The sequence below is a fragment of the Ruditapes philippinarum genome, unplaced genomic scaffold (genome assembly GCF_026571515.1).
Source record: "Ruditapes philippinarum isolate M1 unplaced genomic scaffold, ASM2657151v2 ctg187_1_1_1_1, whole genome shotgun sequence".
Taxonomy (NCBI): Eukaryota; Metazoa; Mollusca; class Bivalvia; order Venerida; family Veneridae; genus Ruditapes; species Ruditapes philippinarum.
The window spans coordinates 79,493-92,552 of record NW_026862590.1 but is presented as its reverse complement, the minus strand read 5'-3'; the positions used below and the strand labels follow the sequence as shown (position 1 = coordinate 92,552).

Genomic DNA, 13,060 nt, shown 5'->3' with positions numbered 1-13,060 from the left:
CAAGCTAAATAATGTGCTCTCATGGCTTTATCCATAAAATGCAAGTTTTTTTCTCTGTGAATGTATACCTGTCAGGCTGGCCAGTTTATTAGTGTGTTTTATGTATGAAAAGTGTTGATCATATAAATTATCCCTATCATAGAAATAAGTCCAAAAATCATTATTTAATGGCGGTCATCTTGGATTTGGAAGCCATATTGAATCTTCTACCAATGCTACTAAAGCATTTTCCAAGAAATTACCATTTTTGACCTACAATGTCAATTTATATCATTTTAATGCCGTAAATAACTTCATTTTGTCATGTCCCATGTGCATTGTACATTTTGGAGGCCATCTTGGATTTTGGCGGCCATCTTGGATTTTTAAAAAGTGGATCCCAGGCTGAAATGAATTGAAAAACTATTTCCTACCACCATGCCACGTTTCATGCTTTTCACAGAAGGTGCACAGTTATTTCACTGATTTCTTGGACTATTATTAAATAATTTTGATAATAATTATTAATATGATACATTTATTACTCGCCCAATGTGGCAAAAATTTGGCAAACTCGGTTTAAGTCTCACGGCGTCATATGAATTTTAAGAATAAATACTAGTTGGAAGTTATTAAAATGTAATTTTGATAGATCAGATATTACTATTACACAAGTCGCAAGTGTATGTAAGCAAGGGCAAGGAATTTGATTGTTATGAATTATAAGGTTGGTATACGTGTGTCATGCGCTTTTTTGTCACTTGCACACGAAGAGCACACGCTTAACACTTAGTAACATCAATGAAATGCTTGTATTGAAGACAAAAGTTTGATAACCGTTGTTTTAATAAGTTTATCTTCCCCATTAATTCGAAATCAAAAACATATTTTAATGTTTCGCCGACCGCTTTTTAAACATAACAATAGACATCTGAAAAGACATTTCAAAATAGGACTCCCCAGGATAAGAAGCAACTGCGATGATGCGTGCTTGTCTATAGTGGAGAGCTATTCTATACCTTCAGTTATTGTTGTTTTTTTTGTTTCGTCTGTTTTTGTTTTTTGTTGTTATTGATTTCTTTTTCTTTTTCTTTTTTTTTTTGGTTTTCTTTGTTAAAATTGTTTTTGTTGCTGTTGTTTTTCGTTAAATTGATAAAAATAACAAATAATTGAATACATGTATTATGTTATCATTTTTATTTGGAACGTTTTTTTTACATTAAAGGTCTTGCAAGAAAAGTATTGTTTTATATTTGTTTCTTTCACACCACTGCTTTCTTGTTGTTTCGTCCTTTTTTCTCTGTCAATCTGTAGCAGACAATAATCTATGCAAATGCACTGGCAATAACGTAAACAGCTATGCACTTACAATATATAAGCAATCTAATCACATAAGAAAAATGATAGTTTCATCAAAAACAGTGAAAATGTTTAGTTTGGAAACAAAAGCATGCTATGTGTATATTTCGTTTAAAACACAAAGAGATTCAACCTTAGATAAAAATAGGAGACATACTTCAGATCTTGATAAAGAATACTATATAAAAATAATTTATTATCTCTTTTACTGATAAGAAACAAATGAATAATGACTGTTAAAAAAGTCGACTTACTGTATCCAAAGACTTCAACTTCACAAAGATGAAATACTACCTCCTTGTCCCTTAAGGTTATTCGGACTAAACGAGCTTCACTGGGCAAATGAAATATTGAAATCACCTATTTTTTTCCTTCGCTCCCCGCCAAATTTCCCTCTTCCTCTTTTGACGGAGATCTCAACTTTTAACCCTTACAAATAAAAAAACTAATTAATTTTTTACCCCCGAAAGCAACTACAAAAAAAAAGGGGCTGAAATTTTTGGTGAGAAATTGTTCATTTTTAGGAAATTCAAAAAATACAACATGTATAAGTAAAAAACTCGATGTGAAGGGATACATAAAACATTTTTTTATAAAAAAAAAAAATTTGTTACGGGGAAATCGAAAAAGGTTAAAAAAAACCAAAACAGAAATTTTTTAAAAAAACCTCTCTTTTCATATTCTTTGAATAAAGGCCATTTTTTTCAAAACGACTTTTTCCCCCAAAACTACCCTTAACAACCAAAATATAGAAAAAAGCTGCTTTTTAAAAAAAGATTTTTAAATTACCCGCATAACATGAAAAATTTTAAATAAAACTTTGTCTCGTGCAAAAACCCCCACCTGTCAATTCACTTTTCAACAACTTGATGGCAAAATTGATCAATTTTATACCTTTGGTTTTAAAATATTTTTAAATTATGTTACAAAGACACTTTTGAACAAATACGTAATTTTTTGTGAATTTCAAAATAATACAATAAATATTTTAATTGAAAATGGAGTTGATTTCTATAATTACACTTTCAAATACAACATGTATACATGGATTACATTAATGATGAAAATCATTACTAAAAATATGAATTTCAGAAAAAATCAATGATAATGAATATAAGATAAATTGATAAAGAATACACCACCAGTCGTACAAGGTTAAAAATACTGGAGTGGTGGAAGTTACATAATTTACTGAGGTTGTCGTTGAGACGTAACGAAATTATGTAGGTGGCATGTCTGGTGAACTGGGACCTCGACTATCGCCTGAGTCATATTCATCCAAAAGGTGCCCTACATTTCCGTACTGGGTCAACACCAAACACAATACATATGTTATGAATATATTCATCCTTAAAAGTGTACACCATTTTAATAAAAGCACTCGTCAACTTTATATGATGTCAATAGTTGTATCAAATTTTAATTAAATACGAACTTCAAACATGTTTCATGACTCAAAAAGGCCAAGAATAATCTTTTTCAAAATTTTAATTCGAATATCTTAATGAATTCAATAATATACGATAAACCAGACAATGTATGATATTTTAGTGATATAGCAAATGTAAAAAAATAGATACATACAGCAGCAGTCCTTCCTGTTGGTGATATCAACTCGACTTATGTAATATACATCCTGAAGATCAACTTGCCACCAGGGACTCATGATTTGTCCAGTATGGAAACAATGGTTGTTAGCCATAGTGGCATCAGCATTTCCATCATTGCCCATGTCAGCAATCCAAGTTTTGTTTTGTCCATCATAGTTATTTACCTGACTCGCTGGTTTTTTCTCGGAAAGATTCACGAGAGCTGAAGCAAAACAGCCAATTATAAGAAACCATAAATTTTTAAATTCACATTTATTTGAAAATACTTTTTTCATCACCAATTGTTTTTATTGCCTTAGAAGTTCCAGTTATCAACAAAATGAAGACATTTCTACCTTATGTAAACGCAACAAGAAAACTACGGAATGCCGTTAGGGCCATCGCCTATATATGTGTTGATCTAAAACGCGATAGTCGATAGTACGATGGTGAAAACGCGAAATCACGAAACTACGATGGTGAAAACGCGAAAGCACGATGATGAAAACGCGAAAGTACGATATAATGAAATCGCGACAATACGATACTACGATGATGAAAACGCGATAAACTATCGTGTTTTCACCATCGTACTGTCGCGTTTTCACCATCGTAGTTTCGTGATTTCGCGTTTTCATCATCTTACTGTCGAGTATCGCGTTTCAGATCAAACCATTCATAGGCGATGGCCCTAACGGCATTCCGGAATGCCGTTAGGGCCATCGCCTATGAATGTGTTAATCTGAAACGCGATAGTCGATAGTACGATGGTGAAAACACGAAATCACGAAACTACGATGGTGAAAACGCGATAGTACGATGATGAAAACGCGATCGTACGATGATGAAATGACGACAGTACGATGGTGAAAACGCGATAGTACGATGATGAAAACACGACAGTACGATGATGAAAACGCGATAGTACGATGGTGAAAACGCGATAGTACGATGGTGAAAACGCGATAGTACGATGATGAAAACACGACAGTACGATGATGAAAACGCGAAATCACGAAACTACGATGGTGAAAAGGCGACAGTACGATGGTGAAAACACGATAGTTTATCGCGCTTTCATCATCGTAGTATCGTACTGTCGCGTTTTCATCATCGTACTTTCGCGTTTTCATCATCTTGCTTTCGCATTTTCACCATCGTAGTTTCGTGATTTCGCGTTTTCACCATCGTACTATCGACTATCGCGTTTCAGATCAACACATTCATAGGCAATGGCCCTAACGGCATTCCGTAGAAAACAGCTTTCAGCCTTTAATTAGCCAAGTAGTTTGTAAAAAGGCTGGAGATTGGAAACAATTTTTACAAGGGTACAGTTTTTGTAAAGGAAAATTTAATCTAGTGAATAAAATTTAGTGTTTTATCATCTCCACCTCTTCATCGGTTAAACAGTATCGAACATTTACGGCCGTTTAATACAACTGGTTACTGCTCTAAGTTACATTTACTATTGAATTTGAAACTGTTTTTAAACAATAATAATGGAAATAATAAGATAGCTTTTAGTTGATTGCTTTTTACCTGCGTTCGATTCAGTTGTTTTCAGAACAGTCATAAGCAATAGGCATACCTGAAGTATTAGTTATTTGTCATTAAATATGAGCATTTTACAACTTTTGTTGGTTTAATATCTGTTCTATTACTATAAATTATCATACTATTGGGGGTGATAATAGTGAATTAAAATACATATTATAATTTAAGTATAGGGTAAAGTTTATTAGTACGTATTTATTATACGCACCAGTCGTGCGACCAATTAGAGTTTGTAAATACGTACTGATAAATTTTAACCAGATTAGTGTTTTAAATTATTTTGATAAACAGTCGATTTATTAGACTGATTAAAGCTGCACGCCTCCAGATGAGCCAACATATTTCAAGAAAATCAATATTGAGAAAAATATATTACAATTTTAAGAAAGGTAAAGTCATTCAAGATCCAAGATAGATTTTTAATGTTATGTGCGGTTTAAGACTGCTTCTGCAGTATTTTATCACCATATTACTACTGCGTTTACTAACTCAGTAATTTTTGGTAATTTTCTTAGATTGTAAGTGCCGATTGCAATATGTAAATTACTATTTTTGTTCAGCTGACAATATTTTACTTTCAAATACATATCTAAAATTTTTATGAAAATTAACATGAATCTGGAGGCATGCTGTTTTAACAGTTTACCTATTTACCAAAGTAAATGTGTTACGATTCATTTGAAATATTGCAATCCTATTGGACAAAATAATAATTTCAAACACTAAGAAATATTTTATTTTAAAATATGAGTGCGTATTCAACGCTCAACGTTTTACTCAATGAATATGAAAGGTAATCAGAGATTCTCAAATTTTGAAGAAAAAAAAAACAATGGAGTTTTACGCGTATGTAAATGAGAAATGTGAATAGAAATCAATGTTATACCAAGGAAGGGAATATAAACGTCTTCATGCTTAACAGATTGACAATATTCCCAGCTAGTAGACAAGAGTGAAGTCAAAAAGGTCTATTTTCTTCTGAAATTACAAAACATGTAATTCATTCAACTAACAAAAGTGTAAAATTATTTTTTTAATATTAAATTTTTACTACAGAACACATTCTTCCGCTGGTCGGCGACATGTCCATTTAACAAGATTTGACCATTTCTACCCGTACTAGGACCACCCTATGACAATCAAAATGGAGAAAAAATACCACGTGATACAAAAAAAAATCAAAATGGGGTGCTTACGGAGCACGCCGTCCACCATGTTTTTTCTGTTGAGTTACCTTTATAATTATATAAAATTTAAATATCGTTTCATGTACGAAGCTCGAAACCAGTGAAATGTAATTTCAGGTAAAAAATGTATACATATTGTACATGAATATCTAAAAATAATAATATTCAAATCATTTTCAACAGATAAAATGTCATGAAGTTATACAATGTCCTAGCTAAGACCGCCATGCCTAGGACAAAAAAAACATAAATGCAATTCATGTGCCAAATACAACTTACTTACAATTAGGACCCTTTCGCTGCCAGAGGGTTATTTATTTATTGATCACCTATTTGCCAGAAGGTTTTCTAAGAAATTACTATATTATTAATTATTATTATTAATATTATTTGTTATTAGTATTATAATAATTATATATGTTTCCAAATCTGCTAGTATAATAATAATTATTGTCGATAGTATAATTATCTATATATTTATAATGATTATTATTATAATTATTATTACTATTATTATTTTAGAAACTGCAAAAGCCGTCCATATGGCAAATACGCCGAAAGTAATATGCTGTCCCTATGGCATTGAAAGGGTTAGTTATACAGAATATGTTTCTTAATATGCAATACATATCTATTCTGATTTTGGCTTCTAAGGATGACATTGTGGTTAGAATGACATTGTACGAATGTGCCTTTGATATGAAAGAAGAAATTCAAAATAATTCAATTTCATATTTACGGAAAAGATACTCATAAAAGTATTTCAATGAATTTTACACACCTCCTCTATTGTTTGTGACAGGTCTATATTTGTCAGATAGACCTGTTTACACAAAAAAGCCCGTTTTAAGGTCTATCTTTTCCAAGCGCACAGGTCTGATCTTGTCAGATAGACCCGGTCATGTAAGACCCGTGACAAAATAGACCTGTCAGTGGGAAGACAGAGAAAACATTAATTTAAGATTTATTTAATAGGGACATTTTTAAATATATATTATATTATAATAATCTAAACGGTTCTTCTGGCATTAATTAGTTCACAAATGACAAAAGTGTAAGCTCCAAAGTTCATTTCTATGAACCTATAACTGTTATCAAAGCTTCCTAATTACGATTTTAAATAACAATATCCATAACATCTTAAGCGCTCTATAAAATTCACAGAACATAAAAATTGTATCATAAATTCATATCGTAAAAATATAACAAAAATATATCCAATAAATAGAGGATATTCAAGTTTTTTCTATAAACACATGATTTATTTTCATCGAGTGGTATGAAAATAAATATTTCATGAGTGGCGGTAGCCACGAGTGAAATATGGTAGTTTTCATGCCACAAGATGAAAATAAATCATGTATTTTTAGAAAAAACTTAATTGAATTTTCTGTTTATTATATACATTTATCTCTTTTTTGCGATAAAATTTGAAAGACTTTCCCTTAAATTTTGTGTACTGGCAGAATTTAAAAGAAAGTAGTCCGGCAAGACACCAGTGAAAATACGGAAAATATGTTTCACTGCAGTGAAAAATAAATTTTTACAGTGAAAATACGGAAAATGAAAATACGAATTTTATTTCATCAATATTTCTCAATATTTCATTTATAAGTATATAATAAATACGTATATGTGATTAAAATGACGTACATTTGATATACGCTTTGCATTGGAAAAAATGCTGCACAACAACGTAAAAGTAATTGTGTATTGATTTAATCATAGTGACAGCATAATATACAAGTGGTTTACAATGGGTACATTTTTCATAAGTTTTTCGAATATCAATAGAAACAATTGAAATGTAATCATTCTTTTATATACCTCCCATTACAGACCAATTCACTTTAATATTGACAAATTCTTAATTATTATTTTTAAAGGAAAAAGCAGAGCTAAATGCAAAATATTGGTTATTTTTAATAAGCAGAAGGCTGACAAACGCTTTTACCTGTACATGCGCTGTGTAAAAAAAATAATTTATGTGCATGATATCAAATGCTTCAGATCAGCCATTGTTCAAACCAATAGTTTGACTGTGTGTAAGTTGGATATCGGCCTCGTACATCGATCTTTCTGTTTAGTAAAAACCTGGTCACGAATTTCATGAAACACCTCGATCGCTACGCGCTCTCAGTGTCACATGAAATTCGTGACCAGGTCTTTCCTTAACAGAAACACCTCGTACCCTGTCGATATCCTATACATAAAAATAAATATTTAGAGAGAAAAATGAAATTTTAAAAATAAATTAATATTTCTACTCACATGTTTCACTGACTGGTCGTCAAAGATGCATATGCTGGTATATCCATAGTTTGCGTTGATTTATTTACACATGTTCTGTCTACCTTGCAACATATTGCAACATTTTAAAAGCCAGAGCAAAAGATTTTAATCATACGCTTAACACTTTGTTGTTAACAAAAGCTTATGGAGTTGGCAATTCCATTTGAAGCAATTGTTTTACTTGTAAGCCCTTTGAAGATAATGCCAACGAAAGATTTTTAAAAAGTAAACAATGGTGAGGATGAGAATATTGAATTTTCTCTAGTAAGTAGCCTATAGTAAGAGATCGAATAAATGTATATATATTTACATTTATTATGATATAATGTAAAAAAACATAATCTTTTTGGCTCAAGGATGCATTCATATTTGTATAAAAATTTAAATTTTCTCTATTTCGCTTGCCTGTTTTAATCACCAGTCTATGAATCAAAATTCATGTATCTTCCGATGAGACAATTTTAATGACTCACAAAATTCATGAAATGTGAACTCAAGTTCAAGGTCAAAACAATAACAAAGTTACTTTTATGCGTGCCACAAGTATATTTTTTGCGTTTTTATGAACAGAGTTTTTTTTTTATAATTATTGTTATTTGTTTATTTTGTAAAATTTATGAGAAATGATGTCCATTTTGTAATGTTCCAGTAATATCTCATTAATATGGATAGCTGTGTATTCTACAGTTGCAGGGCCTCTTGAAATATAGGCATAACAAATGTTGCCTCTGCTTTATGACAATATCAGATTATAAGTGAGAACGTAGGCATTCTTGTTTATCATATATGATTGTTTAAAGTCTGAACATACTGTTATGTTAAGTGTAAATTTCTAAGCAGCAGATTCAGACAGTGATATTACTTAATGATCATTCTATCATAAAGGAACATCTGCGGATACTTGACCTGATATGATACACAGAAAGATGCGATATTTATCTTAAATCTTATTATATAGAAAATAATTTTGCTTTGACAAAACTACATTGCAAAATTTATTAACATGTACATAAGCAGCAACAGATGAATTTCAACATGTAATTTTGCTATCACAGGCAAAATTTGCATTTCTTCGTTTTAGATCGTTTATTCATTATTCTGTAGATCTAATTGTCTTCAAAATGAATGCACTAGGCAGTCACAGGAACAAAACTTTCTCCTTATAAAGAATAAAATGGTGGTTTCCTAACTTGACCCGCGTGGGTCGGGTTAGAGTGTTAGGATTTCACAATAGTTGTCACGGTGAACACTGGAAACGTTAAAGAACATGTCAAATGAATGACTTAGATTTGTTTCAATCATACAATATCCAGAAATATATGTTATTGTAACTTCCAGGATTTGTTCAAGTAACGTGACTTGTTTTAAATCTACTCGGTGATGCTGTTGGCGTCTAAATTTAGTTCAAAATATTATATGTTATTTTGGTTTTGGAGTGATAAATGTGGATATATTACCTGTCAAGATTTTATATCACCCGAGCCGTTAGGCGAGGGTGATATTTTATCTTGGCAGGTAATATATCCACATATATCACTCCAAAACCAAAATAATAATTTTATTACCCTTCCCGTGCCGAGTTAAGACGATTTTAAAATAAATCATTGCTAATTCAAATGCACCGTCGAAATAAGATTCCCTTTAGTATACCCCTTCACCATAACATGACGTCATATAAATACATGACGTATTATCTTTCGAACATTACGGATGTAAACAAGAGAAAAGGAGTAGTCTGTTGAACGCACTTTTTTGAAATTAATATCAAGATTTCACAAGGTCATATTTGTTTTCTATACTGACGAGATTATGTATCATTGCTCTATTTTGGTAAATATTTATCATTTGACAGTTTAAAAGTGCTTGTAAATCTTAATTTATATCGCGTAAAATCAAACCGTACGCGCATCGCACGGCGCATGTTGTTTACAACGTGGGGTACCCATCGGGGAAATTTAATGTGTATATTACCCGTCTGGCTCGGTAATATCAATTTCTTTCGGGTGATCAATATCCAATCAAAAAGGCGGAAAAAATCTGGAAGGGTAATAAATAAATATATTTACGCTTCAAACCCAAATTATATAGAATTTATACAAAAATTCATGCGGGGGCTTTAAAAAATGTCATTTTAGCATGATTTGAGTACATAAGGTCATTCTAATATTTTTCATTATTAATTTGCCTGAATATCCTTTAATGTCCGATAAATGGTAATAAATACTTCTTTGGCATAGACCAAGAACCAAGTGAGTAACGAATGTGTGATCAACAGGAGGGCAAGATACATTGTTACAAAAATACCATATCCCTGTGAGGGTGATAGTACATAATCCCATAATTCCAAGTAATGGTTTCGGCTATTTTACTGCTAATAAAAGACCCTTCGTATTTATAAGACCACCCACAATAAAAACCAATCCGCAATTTTCTATTGTTAATTTCTGAAATTATTTAAATCACACTGCTATCATCCATTCCACATCCCATTTCTTTGTTTTAGTCTAAAATTGGCTCCGCTAATAAAACGAAACACTTTAGACGGAACTCTTGTGATTGTATAAATGCAAAGGAATGTAATACCATGGTTGCCGTTCACATATGTATTTTATTAAGTGCTAATTCTTATCTGATTTGTGAATATATTATTTGATAAGTTTGATAAAGTCCTTGAGACGAATTGAGAAATAAATATAATTATTTTTCAGTGTTGTGTTGCAATACATTCTTATATGAATTCATGTTAAATGGATGTATTTACAATTAAACATATGTTCAAAATGAAAAATATTGACACTGTGATAGAATATCTAAACCTATAGGTCTGTAGGCACATTTCCATTGATGATCTCTAACACCCAGCAGTTAAAAACCCATTGGTGACCCAGTAGAAATGAGCTGACTTTTTTTTGCGGGGTTTTTTTTTGAAGGCGGAAAATGAATATGTTTGTAAAGGTACGTAACATGTCATTTCATACAGATTTATGTAAAACTTACAAAATCTGATCAGAATAAAAGCTTGATCATGCCATTCATAGCACAAAGACAACAGCCAGGAAATGTATTGATATCTTGTACAACTTGGAAAAACTTCAATGGTATATAGAATTGTAGCTATCTGATTATGTACATTGCGAGTTTCTCATTCAAAACCAACAGCGTATGGGACAAATTTATAATTTTGACAGGGATTTGAATGAAGATGTCATATATCTATAGTGTATAAGATTAATCTACAGTGAAAGAAAACTTGTCATGATTTATTATTATGGTGTGGTGTCTGATTGTGATTCTGTCAAAACAACAAATGCCATCAGAAACGTAGTAAATGATGATTACTTTCAAATTAAATGTAAAAGTAGAAATATATTTAAAGTCTTAATTTAATTACATACTCTACAATCAATGAATTGCTTTACAGAGTTTTGGAGTTTGATCACAATGGCACAGTAAAGTAATGCTAGATGATAATTACAGGCAACATATCTTTGTCAAAAATGTTCAATTGACCTTCATCGCATAACTTTTGATTAAAATGTTTGTAGGCTTGCTAAATATCTAAGCTCTAGCTCTTTGAGTTTTTTAAAAAGAAGTTTTTACAATACACATATACTGCAAGTATCCTGATCTTATCGAAAACAAAACACAAAATCAACATGTAGCTTGAAGAGAGATATTCTATAAATGCTCGACATCTATTGTTCAATTAAAAAAGAATACAACAATATTGTTGTGTTATGTATACTTAAAGTGAAAGTTACAGTGACACAAAAATTATTTGGAAGGGGGTCGTGGAGTAATTTTTAGAAAAATTTTAACTTTTCTATCGTGAAAAATATTAACCATAAAAATTACACATACAATACACACATAAATAACATTATAATAAAAATTCACAAAAATACAAAAACACTAATTAAATACACTTTGATATCACGAAAATTGTTTACATTTGATGTAAAACTTCTCTTTTTAATTCAAAACCACTAGATTTCCACATAAAAAACCTACTTTAAACAAATTTATCAATGATTTAACATATTTTTTTTTTTCCAATAGAATGGCTATCAAGCTTTTTTTAACGCATAAATTTTACTTTTAAAAAAATAAAATTCTCTCTAGAACTTACAACAAAAAAATCTAGGGGTTTTATCCTTCCCCCATTAATATGAACCTAGGGAATATACTCTTAAGTAGTTACACTAAAAGGTACTACATTTTTTTTACTAAAAAATTAAGGGTTTTTAAAAAAAGTAGGATATTTGCTTAAAAACAGCTCCTTTATTTAATTCCATTTACACGCCCAATTCGTACAAATTTGATCTTTAATTTTTTTTTAAAAAACAAAAAAGATCAGAGTTACCGAATACAAATAAAAATTTTATATTTCACACCGACAGTTTTTTGTTGGGAAAAAAATTCAAAATCATTTTTTAAAACAAAGTATAAATTTTTCATATTTTTTTTATTTTGCAATCCCTTTTTAACCAAAATTTTCAAAATTCAATATTTTATGTAAAAAAGAGCATCGAAACACGAGGCATCGATTTTACAGGGGCTACCCCAGATTTAAACAATGCAGAGTGTTTGAGTTCTTTTTTTTTTGATCATATAGTCAAACATAAAAACGTTCACTGTTTTCAAAAAAAAAACCCAAAAAGTAACCAAAGAACAGATCGAATTGAAATTTATTCCTTTCCCTTTTTTCTCGTCACAATAATTAAAACCCCGCAAAAATGAGACAAACAATGGGAACTCTGGAGTGCGGGGAACTAAAAAGCCCCAGTAACCAAGTCAGTATATAGTATACATTTAAACCCGACACATTTTTAAACAGAAAATCCCAAACAAGATATAATTTAAAAATTTACTATTCACCCTATAATATTTATCGTTTTTAGAATCTAACTTTTTTTAAAACCAAAAATCCGTATTATCATTCTACACTAGATTTTAGAGTAAATGTAGTTGTCCATTTTTTTATTTTCGCTGCTTATTTTATTTTTTTTGAAATTTCGACTTTAATCTAATAGACGTTATACTGAGCAAAAAAAAATATAGGTACATATGTAGCCAGATACTTACTTCCCCACTAAAAAC

The 13,060-nt window shown here is 30.7% G+C and overlaps 1 long non-coding RNA gene across 1 annotated transcript; it reads right to left on the bottom strand.

Moving 5' to 3' along the window:
- Nucleotides 1–3,111: 3,111 nt before the first annotated feature.
- Nucleotides 3,112–8,019, bottom strand: LOC132719504 (uncharacterized). The gene is made up of 3 exons (XR_009624239.1): nucleotides 7,940–8,019; nucleotides 5,368–5,459; nucleotides 3,112–3,150 (listed from the first exon to the last, which is right to left on the bottom strand). It is a non-coding gene; the product is annotated as an uncharacterized LOC132719504 (long non-coding RNA).
- Between the last annotated feature and the right edge of the window lie 5,041 nt (nucleotides 8,020–13,060).